Source organism: Mus caroli, unplaced genomic scaffold (assembly GCF_978045245.1).
Source record: "Mus caroli unplaced genomic scaffold, Mus_caroli_1 scaffold_10, whole genome shotgun sequence".
Classification (NCBI taxonomy): domain Eukaryota; kingdom Metazoa; phylum Chordata; class Mammalia; order Rodentia; family Muridae; genus Mus; species Mus caroli.
Window position 1 is genome coordinate 1,947,302 of NW_028227265.1, and position 15,730 is coordinate 1,963,031.

General features: G+C 40.0%; 1 protein-coding gene across 9 annotated transcripts in view; it reads right to left on the reverse strand.

The window, feature by feature from the left end:
* Pard3 (par-3 family cell polarity regulator) overlaps positions 1-15,730 on the reverse strand; it is a 544,654-nt gene that overhangs the window by 250,630 nt on the left and 278,294 nt on the right. The gene's annotated exons all lie outside the window — the stretch shown is intronic.

Below are 15,730 nucleotides of genomic sequence, written 5' to 3' on the forward strand. Positions count from 1 at the left end.
GATAAATACTGTTGCTTGTATGAATAAGTGAAATACAACCTACCCAAGAGCCCTCTTTTCCTTATCATCTTGTTGATGTTTTCCCATTAAGGAGTTCACCAATCAACCCTTCCTTGACTCTTTGAGGCCACTTGAATAGTAAGGAGCATGCCTGATTGTTATCAGTGTTCTAAATCAACAAATTTACAAAAGATTCATTTTCCAAATACAATGGTTCAGAGGGCCAGGCGTATTTCAACTTGAATGAACTGTTTGGCAAAAACAACGAACTCTGTAAAAATCTTGTTAATCAAAGCAAAACTACCCCTAGCAATCTCTGGTGTTGTCTAAAGGGAGCTATTAAGTATAGCTTAGTTGATCTACTCCCATGCTTATAAAAATAATTTAGGTACACACATAATTTAATTTTTTCCTTCTACTCTTTATTTCTGTTTGTTTTACTATGAATTCATTAAACCAACTGCATTAGGAAAAGGGTCAATGAAGATGAAGAACATTTTTTTTTTTTTAATTTGAGATAGGGTCTCATACTCCAGGCTGGCCTAAAGTTCCTCTGTAACTACATTCTCGATCCCCTTGCCTGTGGTGGGATTACAGGCACATGTGACCATGCCTGGCCAATTTCCTCTTTCTCGCACATACTTAACTTGTGAGATATGTATTATATAAATGATACACACACACACACATAACATATATACATAATGTATATAATTTATTATATATAATTACATATGCATGCATGCCATCAACAGATACATCAGTCAACAAAAGAATAAACAGGGCAGACAGTACAGAGCATTGCTAAGGGAGCTTAGAGAAAAGCGGATCACTCCATCACATCTTTCTGTCACCTCCTGCTCTGCTGTGGCATGCATCCCGGGAGTGGCAGACATACCCATGCATCCTGCACACCCCACTCCGAGGAGCTGGGTGCTTGAAGATGGATGCTCCTGTGCTTTGAGAGGCTCTAATATGTACTTCTTAACCATCTATCTCTCTTAAGCACTAGAATATAATACATCTCAAAGGTTAACAGCTTCTTGAACCTTCCTTAGGACAGCACTTTGAATGTAAACACGAACTCCCTAAATGATGCTTCTCCGCTGGGAGTTGGAAGGTGGAGAGGTGGCAGGATTGTTTATAAGTCAGATGTAAGGGGGGAAAAATGATCTTACAGGTTAAAGACATTTTGTTCTAAGATCTATTAATAGTTTAAGCCCCACTGAAATGTCACCAAGATGTATCCCCCACTGAAACACCTATGTGGCACCAGGAAAACAGCCACATTAAAAAATAACCCACCTACAGAGACACACCAGGCAGAGGCAATTTACAGAGTATTTCCCTACAGGTAAGCCCCCAAGCATGGAAGAGACTATGGGGATCTGTGTATGGAATTTAGCTAGGGTGCATGAGACTGTGCTCAGTGGCTGAAGCAACTACAGCTTAGCATCTTTTATGTGGGTCAGCATCAGGTACATTATATATAAATTATATACACATACGAAATCCTATATTTTGTCTCGTATGTTGTAAAAGCCATGTACACACAAGTACTGTCAGCAAAACTAAATACTGCATCCCACTGTAACCATTAAAAAAAAAATGAAGTCCAGCTAACATACAATCAATATTTAAGGACTATCACACTAAGTAAAGCTAGATACTAGTAAGGAACATCCAGGTGCAGTTTCTCACCCCCTCTGTTATAGTTAGGAATGCAGAGGTTGAAATTTCAGGTTGAGGCATTAAAACACTGGAAAGTGATGCTGAGGAAGGAAGGTGATACCTTCTTTGTCTCTGTGTCTTCTGAAAATTGGAAACAAAAGAGACATATTTCTCTCTGGAATAGATGATCCATAACTTTGATGACCTAAGCCCCAATTTAGCACGGTGCTTGAACACTATACCTGCCAAACATGGCAATTTACATATGTCATTAAAACCAAGTACCAGGGGCATTTCCATTTACCATAGAGATGGTAAGGTGCATTTCTTGCTTGTTCAGGGGACCTGTGTTTGGTTCCCAGCATTCACATCTAATTAAATAACCATCTGTAATTCTAGCAACAGGAGATAGGAAGCCTCTGGCTACACTGGGTGCCTGTACTCATTCATGCACATTCCCACACAGAAATACTCACACAGGCAAATTCATGCTCATTCCTACACAGAAATACTTACACAAGCAAATAACTAAAATAATAAAAAATAAATCTTAAAAAAAAAACAAGTACTTGATATAAGGAATATACCTTGACAGATATTTTAGAGTGATTAGATATCAATATGACATATTAAAATTTTTACCTTATCTACTTTATGTGTATGGGTATGAGGTTGTATGAGTTTATGTTACCATGTGTGTAGGAGTCCACGAAGGCCAGAAGAAAGCAATAGATATCTTGGAATTAAAGTTACAGGAGGTGATGAGCATATGTGTGGACGCTGGGAACTGAACCCTGGTCCCCTGCATGAGCAGGTAGTGCTCTTAACCACTGAGCCATCTCCCTGATCCCTGATACATCTTATAAAATAATGGTAGGCTTGCCTGCTGTTCCCCGTTCATTCTTTCATACTCTGCATGCCTTGCAAAATAGTTTAATATAAACAAACTGCCCATTCAATCACATGAAAATCCACAGTGGGGAAACTTGCATAACACCTGATGTTTATTGCGCTTTGCTGAACACACAGATTTTCACTGTGAATTGCCTCTGGGGATGAGAAAAAGCCAACACACACACACACACACACACACACACACACACACACACCATCAGGTGGAAGAAGAAAACACTGTGGATTACTAGTAAAGGAAATATTCAAAGAGATGGTAAATGCCAGCAACTGTGATTACATCACAAACATATATAGTTACGACATGCTGTGGGCTAGCAGTCAAAGGAACTGTGGCAGCTGCGACCCGAGCTCCTCCAGAGCTTGCAGGTGTGCCTACAGTACTATGACAGACCCTGCTAGAATATGCAGGGCTAGTGGAAGACAGAAAACAAAAAACAAACAAACAAAAAAATCCCACGATCATAGTGTCAAAGCCAGTCTGCTCCTTACCCATAGCATCTCCCCTGTTGGAGCTTCTGTAAGGCAGCAAGAAGTGGGGGATGCTGGACAGAAGAAAACTGAGAACAATAGGCCAGGTTTACTGTGGCTACAGAGGGAGATCCTGTGCCTATGTTACTGTGCATACTGTGCAAATGTCCTCAAAACAAGGCTGTCCTGAAATGAAGGGATGACCATGGGGACCCATCAGATCCCGTGTCCTCGTGTCATGTGCTACCGTTACAGCTAACGTACGAACGGAAGCCTGAAAGTCAAGTGTGCGTGTGTACATTTTTATCCTCCGTGGACCTTTCTTTACACACTTGTTTAGCACCGTGCTGTGACAAAACCCTGGAAACTGAAATAAAGCAAAGTATAGTACCAAGGAATCTCAGATGGAGGTGAGGGAAGGAGAAACCAGTTCACACTGGACACGATATCTGGAAGACAATTTCCCCACAAGGAAAGGAAATAGAAATTGTTTCAATTTAAAAAAAATAGCTTGGACAAAACCAGACACTTCAACAATTTCAATGGGGCAATGGTTCTCAACATGGGGTCTCGACCACTTTGGGGGTGTCAACCGAGCCATTCATGGGGGTCACTTAAGGCCATCTGCACATCTGATATTTAAATTAAAATTCTTAACAGTAGCAAAACTATAGTTAGAAAGTAGCAACAGAAATGACGTTATGGTTGGGGTCACCACAACATGAGGAACCGTTAAAGGGTCGCAGCATCAGGAAGACTGAGAACCACTGCAAGGGAGAACAGGAGTTGGAAGAAAGATTCATTCATATTGGCAAAACTAACATTTCTTAAGTAAAAGAAGTTAACCTCTAGAAAGCATGAAAGAAAATAAATTTATCAAGGTATCAGTTCTTACCTGGCTGTGTACTGCTGTAGTGCTGACTGAACCTGTGGGTGAGAGAGGGGACTAAGGTTGCCAGGGACAGGGATAAGCACACACTCTGGCATGGGTCTACCACAGCTCTGAAGTACAGTCCTGAGATGATAGAGGCAGGAAAGAAAAACAGCCCAAGAGTAGCATAGTTTCCAATTTTCCACTCCAGGGAATCCACAGATTCCGGGAAGAGGAGGGCATTAAGACATGTGAGACAAGGGGAAGGCATCTGGGGAGAGAGTCTGCACTGCTGAGAGGGTTGGCAGAGATTGCTTCTCATCCTGAGAACATCGCATTACTTCCTTTAATTCTGAGTGCAACCTGTGAAATGACTGCCTGTGATGAAGGCATTTTAGCATCGGCTAAACACTGAGTCTTTCCAGGCTCCAAGAGGGACCTGACATTAGACTTATTTTGAAGATATAAGGCAAGGAGTCCATACCTGGTCCCTGAAGGGTGTCTAGCTTCTAGCAAGCACTCTTCAGGGTTCCATTTCTTGGGTGGTGGGTTGACAGACGTCAGATGGGTAATGTAAAGGACTCCCAGATGGCAGTTTGCAGAGCTTCAGAAAAAGCCAGTATCTTAGGGACTACAGTGTAGACACATCCGCTCAGATTCTTCATGTAAGTTCAGATGTAATTTACTTATCAGAGGTGACGCATAAGACAAAAAACTCTACTGTGTTATTACTTTTTTCAAGTTTACAGAACAAAGGGTGCCCCAAAATCCAGTTTAAACTCTCACACGGAAAGGGAACCAATTTTATGAACTCCTTGCCCACTCTATAAAACAAAATAAAAGGGGGAAGAATAAAGAAAGCATGGAAGTATCAGAACAGTCACAGGAGGGGAAAGAATGAGATGCCCAATTAATGTGACTGAGGGAAGAAAATAAAATTTTCTCCAAAGCGGCCACCATGTAATGTGAGCTTCCACCCAGCTTAACGTATGTTACAACCCAACTCTAGCATACAATGGTGTAACTAACCAACTGAGCCTCCTCCAGTCTCAAACCGAAGGCTACCAGGTTCTGCCCGTGTAAGCAAAAGCCCACTGTATTTCTTTTCCTCTTATTGATGAAAAACAACCCATGCAGCCTTCCACATACTTCCTTTGGAGTTTTGCCAAGGTCTACAGCCTTTGTTGTCTGTCTCTATGTAATCAGTCTTAGTCTTTCAACAGAGAAAACAATCAACTTGCCACTCAAGGGACAAAAGGAGACAGTTTGGGGGTCAGGTCATCCATAAGAGGTGAGAGTACTATGTGACGATACCTGTGCCCAGCTGCGTGAAACGTCAATGCTCAAGACTCTCCTCCATTATGGTAATAACCCAACGATTAACAACCTTGGAGCAAAAACCTCAAAGCCCCACTCCACAATTCATCTCTGAGCGGTAAGTACTCACGCAAGCCATTCAGTATGGAGAACTACACCTGTCTAAGCTAAATATCACCTTAATTTGCAGAAATTTTTAATGGTTTCAGCTACCCTTTATTTGAGCGCTAAATATTTTGTGGTCTTCATAGAACAAAATTTCTGAAGCTCAGAAAGTTAGGTGGATGCCACGTTAAGATAAATGAGAGTAATTAGAAAAGTTAAAGGCTTCAATCCTGCCTTCATCTGTTCCTGTGTTTAGAAAAAAGTAGCAACTGTTACATGATAAGAAACACCACCACACTACCAATTTCACAAAGCTCTGCAAACTCAAGTAGAAGCCATCATCCACCTGTGTTGGAACATAGAGTATTCCAAGGAACTAGAGAGTTTCAAAATAAAATATCACAGTTGTAGAAAGAAGTTTGTCAGTTAAGGAATCACGTTATTAAATAATAAAATTCTATTTCTCTTTGTACATTTCCTACCTGCCTATCGCTGACTTTATGCTTAAAACATAAAAATGGATGACCCTGTAGTAACCTCTCAAGTTTATTGTACATTCTCTCAAAATCTCTTCTTATTCTTAGCAGAATACAGAATACAACATTTTAAATAATTCTACTACACTAATTATCTATTAAATGTTCTCTCTCATACTTTTGACAGTCATTGCAGAACCTACCTGACTCAGTGAAAGACTTATGACTTCATAAACTACAGTATCTTAGGGAAAACATTTGTTTGGAGGTAGACAGAGCGAGCGAGGCTACTTTTTAAATTACACTTGATAGATTATTCTACAGGGACATGGCTTCCAAGTCCTTCTGAGAATTGTGAAGAGGATTCCAGAAGGTATTTGTGTTGGGGATGCAGCTACTTGATTAATTCGCCAGCTCCCCAGGGGAGAGTAGTTCCCACCACACTTGAAAAAACATCTGTGGACATAGGAACTTCCTTACTGAATGATAAGATCGCATCAGCCTTCCAAAGAGATAAAATAAGATAGTAGGTAATACAGGTTCACCCCATGGTCAGGTCACTGCATTCTATGAGAGTAACAGGATGAGGGGAAAAAAACCATACAACAACAACAACAAGTCAGCCAGGTGCTGGAGGTGGCACACACCAACATTCACACATAGAGGGAGTTTAAAGCTAGCTTGAACTACAGGAAAAAAAAAAAGCATCAGCAGAAGAAATTATTTAATTTTCATTTAATTTTGGTAGGCCATATGTACCTAAAAAAAACTATTTATTCACTTCTCTTAAGTTTTTCAATTTAGTGAAATACATTTTTAAGGTATACCACTATAAGCTTCTAAATTTCATCAGTATCTACCATAATGGCTTCCTTTTTCATCTCTAATTTTATTATCTGGGGGTGAGGGTAGCTAAAGGGTTTTCAATCTATGAAACAAAAATCTACCAACAACAACAACAAACAAAGCCTAATTCAAACACTCTCCAAAGACAGGACAAAGTCATAGGATCCTGTGAAACAAAAACTTCTACAGGAACTGAGTTAACAGTGGCCAATGGTTACCTTTCGATAGCTGACCAGAATAACACCACCTGGCTTTGTAATGAGCACCAACAAGAAGTACTATGATTCAGGGACAGTTGGACACTATGCATTTTGAGACATGAACAAATCTGTCTTCTATCAATATCATCTAATTACTCAAAATCATTGGGTAATGCTTTAAAGGGTTTGGCTGCTAGGCATGGTGGCATGCACCTGTATCCCAGCATTCCAAATTCCGGGTCTACATAGTGAGAATCTTTCTGTTAACAACAACAACAAAAACAAAGATGAAAACTTTAAAAGCACACATATATAAAAAAGAAATTAAAGATAAAAACCAATACATGTTACAAATGTGTTTTTTGGAGGGAGCCAGATACACATATCAACCACCTCAGAGTGCGAGTTTTTGTTTCAAAATGTCAAATTTTCCTTGCTTTGAGACCTTTTTATCTCCACGATATAGTAAATTTGAGGCTGGCCCAGAATATATGATACCATGTCTCAAATAAATAAATAACCTTTAAAAGTTGAAAATTTATATACTGAGGTTAAAGCAACAAGGAAACATGAAATAAAATAGAGGGCTGGTAAGATGGCTCCGCAGGTAAAGCCTTGATGACAAGCCTGGCAGCCTGGGTTTGACGCCTGTTACCCATGGTGGATGGACAGAGACTCCTCCATCTTCTCTGATGTTCACATGTGTGCTCCCACATACATGCACACACTAAATAATAATCATAAAAAATTTAATGAAGACATTTAAATCAGTAACAAAATTCTTAAGGAATTATTGGTGCTGTTAGAGCAACTCCTTAAAACAATCTTCAAAATTTAAAAATACATGTTCAATCACAGTGCCAAAATTTTACACACACACACACACACACACACACAGAGAGAGAGAGAGAGAGAGAGAGAGAGAGAGAGATGTATAAAAAATGAAAAATGTAAAATGCTAATTGCTAGCCTGCCCTGATGATTTGGCAGCCCTGGTTAATGCTGTTGATGTCCATATAACCCTTAGTACAGCCCTTCACAATAACTAGAAGAACAGACAATATCTTTACACAGCAAGGCAGACCTGCACACCCACCTGGCAAGCTCCTGATTGCCTGTAGAGTTGAGCTATTACTGACATGCAAAAGTTTTATTAGTGTTTTCTGAGTATACAATATGAAATTGGGTCCTTCTGTGCAGTGGTATACAGGAACAAGCCTGGAGGCAGAAATCCTGCCTCTGCCTTGGCCTATTTAATTCACTAAGCCCAAAAGGTGATGTGTCCTAAGCCCTAAACCTGCTTTCTTCACTTGAATACAGGACATGACAGCTCTAACCATTTCACCATGATCAGGCAGTGATGAAATCATGGAAAACACTATGTGGAAAATAAAATAGTTGGGGAAAGATAGAGAACCTGTTCTCTCAACCTCCAAGGAAGAACTCCAAAAACCACAAGCATGTCTACAGCTCATTGGCCCTCACATCGAGGAGCAAGCAGTTCTTATGAGGGAAAATCTGGTCTAGCCAGAATTCCTCCCACTTGCAGAGGAAGAGCTGTGGTCTAAAAACTTCATTTATGTTCTGTCATTTCCCCATGCTTGTACGTCATTTTCTACTTGTGGGATGTGACCCAGAGTTGTCAAGAAGTGAACACGACCCAGGGACACTGGCCAGTGTGGATGGAGGCTCTGTGAGAAAATAAAATTCATGACAAAAAAAAAAAGTTCTGAATATATAATAAATTTGCTTTCATATAAAGTGAGGGTTTTCTCTATTAAGTTGTCCATGAAGAGTTTTGCTTTAAGGAAAGTACATAAATAATGGTCATTAGAGGATGTTCAGGAATGATCCTGTAGGGGTTGGTAAGATTGCAATGGATCGTACTGTATCTTATAGCACACGTGTTCTCACAGTGAACATAAATCTCCTAGAAACTGGGAGATTTTATTTATTTAAAGCCCATGACAGCTTTGCAAATCTCTTTTCATACTCAGATATTGTTGCACAGCACTTTCTCTGGAAGGCAACTTTGTTACAAACCAAAGACTCAGAAAGTGTGTAAGTAGGGCACAGGAGGACTGCTCCTGGCACTTCTGTCTTAGTTAACAGGAGACACAGGTTGATTGGGATGGACCATTGGTGGACTGAATGAGATTATTAGATAGATTAGTACACAGGAAAGAGCCACAGTGCTGACAGACCTCGCCATAGTTCCTCCTCTAACTCTTTGTCCTTGCCCTTCTCCTCTCCCCTCCCCCATTTGCCCCCATTTATGTTTTCTTTTTAAAAATAAAGAAGACTCAGGGAATTTAGATGAGAAAAGTGGTTGAATACCAAAAGTGGAATTTAATAGGCCATTCTTATCAGAGCTCTGAAGACAGAGGTGCTAAGAGCCAGGTGGAAGCTGGCCCCCGGTTATGAGATTTTTTAGGAGGAGAAAAATCCATGACTGGTGAGGGACCATTCACGTGCTATCATAGCAAAGAATGTGGCTGCTTTCTGCTCTTGTCCTAAGACTTGCCCAAGGCTGAATTAAAAAGTAATGGACTAATTTCTTTAGTGTAGGAGATTTCAAGATAGTCTAATATTGGCTCTGCCACATACTTATTAATCACTTTTGTGCCAGTCAACAATGCAAAAGAGCAAATGAGACAGAAAGAAATACGGAAGTTAAAGTCTGAAGAGAAAAAGAGCACCAGGAAACTTAATGTCGTAGCAGAGGCTGGTGCTGAAAGACATAAGGGGACTGAGGCCTGCTCTGAAATGGAGCAAAGGGAAGGATGCCCTTGTGTCTTTCCCAGCAAGACGTTCTACATCCCATTATCTTGTTAGTCAACCAACACAGAACCAGACATGGGTCCTGTGTTAAAATCCTCCTGCTAATACACACTGGAAGAATGTGTACTGACTTACTGCTTCCAGTGCAATGTTGTAATTTCACAAGTGAAGGGGACCCACAAACTTACACCGAAACTCATAAAGGGAGATGAAGGAAGAGAGGGAAATGAAATTAAGCCAAGCCACATCTCTCAATATTCTAGCTCTATTCAACAAAACAAAAGTTAGCAGGAAGATTTGTGGGGAGTCCGAGAACCCTATCATCTCTAATAAAATAAAGCTATGTTCACCATAAGTTTACAGCAGTGACCGGTCTGAAGACTTAATTCTAAAGTGTGATTTCAAAAGTTTAATATTAATAAAGCTTCCATGCTCGCGTAGTTCATAATTGCCAGAATATGACTCAAGTGTCCACTCAATAGAATGAGATATTAACTGTGTGGCATTTGTTGTCGTGGTGGATAAGCATGGGCAGTGTATGAACAGTCTGTGCCTCTCTTTACTCCCTTATACACAGAATAACAGGATTGCCTCATTGAGCTCTCCTGAGGGATAAAGGAAGTAATTAACACGAGAGTGAGAGAACATTTGCCTTCTAGCCATTAGATGCTAAGTAAGCTAAAACTGCCTCAAGACATACAAGAGTAAAAAATTAACTTGTAACTAACGAATGGCCTCTAACTTATGTGGAACAAAGTTTAGTTACAGCAATTAACATATATCTGGCTGACCAAGAAGGTGATGTACTGATAAAATGTGACTTTTTAAAAATAATTACTATGAAAAGACATAGCTCCCTTTCCCATCTAGAGTTTGAAATCATATACATATTTTTGTTTATAGATTAATAGTAAAATGTTATCTCTGATAAAAATTTTTATTAAAACCACTATGAAAGCTCAAGATAATTTGACGACTTTGATAATTTCAAGTTTACTATGATAGGCAATCATCAATCAATCATCCATTTATCAACAGACATATCTCCCTTGTTGTATAGTGCTGAGGAGTGAGCCTGGGGCCTTGTATATACTTGGGAAGCACCCTATCGAGCTAACCTCCAGGCTAGTCACAGGACATATAACACTTAGAGTAATTAAAGGATCCATAAAATAAAACATTTCAGCACTTAAGACTAATTTCCTCAAAGAACAACTATAAAAGACTGTTTTAAATAAAGGAGAATTTGTATCAAGGAGATTTCCTTCATGGTCACAAGATACCTGACACAGTCAACCTAACATGACAGAGGAAGGCTCGAGATGGGGAAGAATTCATCAGGAGGCTTGCTGTGGATTTAGAGACATCATGGCCTAGAACAGGACAGGAAGGAAAGACGGTCACCGCATGGTAGCCATGAGGTAAAGGAAGACAGAGGGTAGGCCTGGGCCCCATTACACACTTCATAGGAATTCACTCAGATAGGTCCTTCATTTACCTAGCCTCCTTACTCCCACACAACAGCACCTACGGGTACGACAAAGCCAGTAAAATACGGACCTTTGGGAATAGTCCAGATACAAATTACAGCATCCCTCCTAGTTACTTAGAGACAATTCACATCCCGGAAGGGTCAAGGCCACTGATATCTAACAGCTTCATGGTGAACAGCAGTACTCCACATTCATATTCTGGCCTCCTGCACGTTTTATACCCCGAGAACAAAGATTTTGATTGTCCAGTTTCAGCTGGCCAAATTGTTATTCTAGATGACTGTAAAGATGTTTCTGGGTAAGACATCAACACTTAAAATGATTACACAGGAAAAGAAGACCGCCCTCCATAGCATGTTTGGAACCAAAATAGAATCAAAAGCTGAGTAAGAGGGACCTGCTTTGCTGATTCTGGGAAACGAAGACGCTGGTCTCTCCTGGTCTTTGAACTGAACTGTTTAGTTTCCTGAGCTTGCAGGCACAGAGGGCAATTTACACAAATAGCTGAGGGTCAGGGGTACACTCCAGTTCCATGGAGGTCTCAGGAATTTGCGAACTACATAACCATGCCAGGCAATCGCTTAAAAGAAGCTTTTCTCTTGGGCTGGGGGGTAAAACTCATCTGTACAATGTGTGCTTAGCATGAGAAATCCCAGTTCATTCCCCAGCAGGCAGGGAGGAAAGGGCCTTGAGAGGCACTGGACATCCCCCAAGACGACACAACCACACTTACAAACAGATCAGCATAAATGCCCTTTACGGAGTCATCCGTTTGTGTCATTTATATTGAATTTATACTTTTTTCTTAGTAAATTTGTGATATTACCTCTCTAGGTGTGATAAAAATTGCACCAATTTGTGATGTTTTAAATTTCACATGAAGTGAATGGAATCGATATTAAAGCGTCATTCTTCTTGGAGCAGTCGAACTGAGGCGGATGCTGTATTTCAGTGGTTAAGGTACCCGTCTAAGTATGTGGTTAGCCTTGAGCTTTATCCCTAGCAACGAAATAACATAAAATAAAAACAAAAACAATTTTATGCCTTGAATCCTCTCCTCTGCCTTTGGCTGGGACCCACAGCTCATCTCAGGACACCTTTGCTCAACTGAAGCCCCCATGGTGTCTATGCTTCAGAGCACAGACTTTCAAGCCAAGAGCAGGAGTCTGGGTTTACAACACTGCTCAAGAGGGGGCCATCCGGAAGGGACAAGGTGCCATACTCATGTATCCCTAAAATTTCTTACATCAGAGAAGTCTTGAGGAGGGAAAAGCACTTTATCATTCCATAGCCACATCATTTGCTTTTGATTACACAATTGGTCTAATTATGTGATTGCTTTCAGTTTCCTCAGGCTATCTATCCCTAGAGGTATAATTAAGTCCGAATTTATGATTTTACCTGCACCAAACATCTTTAGCTCATGTATATAATTTTTTTTTTCTTATTGGTATGTCCCAGAAGAGAGGTCTTCAGAAAAGAAAACTCATTGCATTTTTTTTTGATAGGGAATGATTAAATAAAATATATGAGACAACTAAGAAACATAAAACATACCAGATATCACTTAAAAGCTTTGAAAAATATATTTAGGTCACAAACATGGGCCAGAACTATTTCACTCCGGAAATATTTATCTGTAAATGTTCAGCTAGAAGAGGGAGTAGATTTCTGATCATTTGCCAGATTATCAGACTAGTTAAGCTGGGCAATGAGCAACAGGGAAAAGATTATCTTGTTATGCCTCTGTCAGATCAAAAAGTAGACTTTACAAGTGAAAACCGCTTTGAATATAAAACAGTGGGATTATTTTAAAAGGTGGTGGCAGGTGGAGGGGGAAGAATATAGATGCCCCGCCTAGCTTGGACACATATAACCCTGTCCTGGAAATAAAGAGGAAGCCCAGGTTACTAATTACATCTCAAAAGATAGTAGGAAATTTCCTCCCCAGCTTCACAGATTCCCTATGGAGACAGTCCTGCTTTGTTATGCAACTGAGCTATGCAAGGGTCTGACCTGCCTTTTCTTGTAAATTGAGAAATCATTACAATGTCAAATACCCCTTTTTCTTCAAAGCCTATAATCTTAACCTCCCTTTCAGGTAGTCCCTGGAAGCAGATACACTGGCTGCTCCCATCACGTTGGGTATCCTTGGGAATCAATGACTTGGGCTCTATTCACTATTATTTGGAAAACTGTTTCTCTACTAAAAGAAATCTGGGAGGTGGATAGAGGTTTTAAGACTACAAAACTAAAAAAGTAACTAACTTGGTCATTTCCTTGTTAATACTTGTTTAGGCAGACATATCTGTACGCAACCTCCCTTGACTTAAAATTGTAAATTCAGAGACAGAGGTCAAACCCCCTTTTAGAAAATCTTCAATTCATTTAGCAGAATAATAATCCATCTCACCTAGCTATGAACCTTGTAACCTACAATGGGAATCTGCTTATAAGATTTACTGGTACAGTCGTGTCTCAGAGTAACTATTTTTTGCTTGGCCTTAAGACCAACTCTGAGGTAGATAGAATCCATATCCAACATTGTTAATTAAGTCAACAACCTGAGAGGAAAAGCTATTAGTATTATTCTGGTAAGGGAACGTAGTAATAAAATAATTCCTAATGACATATTGCTAACCCATCCATCAGTGCATTGCTCCACTCTCCATAGAGAAGCTTTTATTTTGAGTGTGTGTGGTAGATGGAAATTAGCACCAAAACCCACAGCTGGACAATGTACAGTATCTTAGAGTTTTACTGCTGTGATCAGACACCATGACCAAGGCAAAATTATAAGGACAATATTTCATTGGGGTTGGCTTATAGGTTCAGAGGTTCAGTCCATTATCATCAAGGCAGGACATGACAGCATCCAGGCAGACATGGTACAGGAGGAGCTGACAATTCCACATCTTCATCTGAAGGCTGCTAGCCAAATACTGACTTCTAAGGACTAGAGCATTATAGCTCACACCAACAGTGACACACCTACTCCAACAAGGCCACACCTCTTAATAGTGCCAGTCCCTGGCCCAAGCATATATAAACCATCACATGCAGTCAGTGAAAGACCTTGGAACATTCAACTCTAAGTAGAGGGTCTTCATCAAAACCTACCCTTCAAGGCTCAGAGATCTGTTCAGATAAGGAGGTAGAAAGATTATAAAATCCAAAAGCGATGGACTAGCAAGCCCACTGCTGGATGTCCACCCAATAAAAGAGGATCAGTATGTGAGAGAGAGAGCTGATCCCCACCATACACGACTATCCAGCCAGAGATGAATAACAGAAGAACATTTAGTACATAGAGAATGTATGTGGTAGCCTTTAGTAGACTCTGTCACTGGCATCAACAAGGGTGACATTAAATGACATGACAAAATAAAGCCACACACAGACAGACATGTCATATCATCTCAGCTATTGTACAATCTAAGAACACTGAACTCAGAGAAATTAGGAAAGTATACAGAGATGGGATGTCACAGGAGTCAAAAGAACAGATCAGGAGATACAATGTATCATATGTACAATACAGCTACAGTCAATGATGGATTAGATTCTTACAAACTGCAAAAACAACAAACGTAAAGGTTTTCAGGACAAAGGGGGAAAAAACAATACACACATCAGCAATGCATGTGGAAATTAGCTCAACTCAGCTAAATGTATATTCTCAAGCAGCATGTTGTACATGATGAACCTATAAAATATTTATCAGTTAATTTTAACAAACTAAATAGACACCGTAATTGTTATAATTGCAATTAACTGAAAATGATCCTAAATATCTGTAACAAGATCCAAACAGACACAAAGACAGCAGAGGGGAACTCTTGGGGGAGGCAATGATACACGCCATGCTTTTACCGTCATCAGAATGGGCTTCATAAGGACTTGACTTCTAAGATGGTAACTTAAATTATGTATCAGTTACCCCAGTTCTCCAGACTACCTTAAAATCACAGTGGTGTTTATAAATCTACAAACCTTAATTAAAGTTCTATTATTAACAACCTGTTAGATTTTTACTCGCAGGGGAACTGAACCAGAAAGCTCTGGTCCAGTTTTTAACCTTCCTACTTACTGCAAGTCCCCTAGTGGTATTACTCCAAAAACACAGCAGACTGCAGAGTGACAGCTAACCCTTGGGTTCCCCGACTATATGTCTGTGTTTGCAAATGTTTCCTAGAGTAAGGTATGGCTCACAGATTAACATTTTACCTGACCACAGATAGAACAGTAACTCGAGATACAGACTCAGGAGCATCTCTTCCATGTTATCACACAGGGCAATGAACTCATGCCGTTACCATTCATACCACACTTTGTGACAAACAAATATCAAAAAGTTTCTTGGCTTGAACAGATTCTGGTGTTAGATTCCCCCAGGATAAAAATCAAGACTGTGGCAATTTCCTATAGGCGCAATAATCTGTTAGAAGAAACAGACAAGATGGATTCTAGAAACTCGAAACCATTTAGGTCAGGAGAAAACAGAAGGGGCTTTGAAAGAGTCCAGGAGGAACTAATCAAATATAAAACATGATGAAATTTGACCTGTTATTGGAGTAATCAGTGCTC